Source organism: Homarus americanus, unplaced genomic scaffold, assembly GCF_018991925.1.
Source record: "Homarus americanus isolate GMGI-L3 unplaced genomic scaffold, GMGI_Hamer_2.0 scaffold34388, whole genome shotgun sequence".
In the NCBI taxonomy this organism is placed as follows: domain Eukaryota; kingdom Metazoa; phylum Arthropoda; class Malacostraca; order Decapoda; family Nephropidae; genus Homarus; species Homarus americanus.
Window position 1 is genome coordinate 3,649 of NW_024746704.1, and position 1,824 is coordinate 5,472.

The window sequence follows — 1,824 nt, forward strand, 5'->3', positions numbered from 1 at the left end:
TTTGTGGGCCCCCTTTTTTCTGACCTGACTTGTCTAGTCACGTCACTTCCCTTCTCTTAAGCTCCTCTACGTGTGTGTTGGTGTGGGGATTAGTGGATGTCATCATTTTGACCTGACCTCATGTTTTTAGGTCACCCTGTATATTTAAGCCTCTCTCTGTCCATGTAATCCAGTTGCCTCTGAAGATGTCTTGAATAAAGACGAAAGCTAAGGTACTCCGTTGTTTCCATCTTCCCGTGTGATTTTATCAAGATATATATATATATATAATTTATTTTATTTTTTTTTTCACGGGATAAGCTCACCAGGACACAGGTCAATGACCCACATTAGGGCCTGGGGATGAAAATATAATAATAATAATAATAATAATAATAATAATAATAATAATAAATGCTGGTATTCTTTGGTCACATTCTGCACTACACTAAACCTTTACAAATTCGTATGATGCATGGTCTAGAACAGTGGTTCTTAACCTTTTTACTACCACGCCCCCTCTAGGAATTGGTCCTTCCCTCCACGCCCCCCTTGCATCTATGAATAAAATTCCCTCCCAGATTTTAAAGAAAAATTAAAAATATTGTGTCTTTAGTCTTTTTATTGAGTGTAAATTAGTGAGATACTTGACACTGCTTCTTAGCTACTAGATCTTGAATGCCAGAGTGCACAACGTAAATCCCCTTCAACGTTCAGCCTGTTTCTGTACTTGGTCTTGACAGCAACGAGCGTGGAAAATGCAGCTTCACAAAGATACGTGGGTCCGAACATAGTTAGAATCCGAAGAGCCTGATGTGAGATCAGAGGGTAAATAGGAAGGTACTTGACCCAGAACGTCTCAACATCCAGTTCTTTGAAGTCTTCCTTAGCTGTGGAGGTGAACTTCAACTCAAGAAACTTCTCTTGCAATTCATCCGAAACATCAGCTACTTCACATTGAAATGGGTTCCTCATGAATTTCCAGCCTTCACACTTCTCATCTATCTCTGGGAAGTATCTGATGAATTCTGTTTTCAAGTCAGTTAGATGGGTGATTATTTGTTTCTTTAACTCAGAATCAAGGTTACCGTGAATGAGAGCAGAATCCAAGTTACTAAAACTGGCTGTATTTCCCTGCTGAATTAGACGCTTCCAGAGGTCGAGTTTGGCCATGAAGGTTCAAATGGTGTCTTGGTGCATGATGATATTGATGTTTTTCCCTTGTAGTTTAAGGTTGAGAGCATTCAACGCTTCGAAGATGTCCACCAGGTAAGCTAGAGATAGCTGAAAGCCTTCAGGCGGGAACTTGTCATGGAGATCTGCCTTCTACTTCGAATCAAGAAATATTGCTACTTCTTCTCGGAGTTCATAAAGCCGTCCAAGCATGTTCCCCTTTGATAGCCATCGTACGTTCGTGTGAAAAAGCAAGGTTTCATGTTCAGATTCCATATCCTTACACAGCAGTTTGAAGAGACGACTGTTTAAGGCTCCAGCTTTGATAAAGTTGACTACCTTGATAGCCACGTTCAGGACATCCCTCATTTCAGCAGGTAAAGTTCTGGATACTAAGGATTCATGATGAAGTATGCGGTGTGTACCTACAACAGACGGATTTTTTTCTTTCACCATTGTAATGAGTCCAGACTGCAGACCAAGCATGGCTGGAGCTCCATCAGTGCACACCCCTACCAGCGAGTCCCACGAAAGTTGGTTTTCCTGAAAGAAGTTTGATACATCATGAAAAATAGCTGCTGCTGTTGTACAACTTTCCATGGGGTGACAGAACAGCATTTCCTCTTTTACACTGTTGCCTGACACGAAACGAGCATACATCAGTAGCTGAGA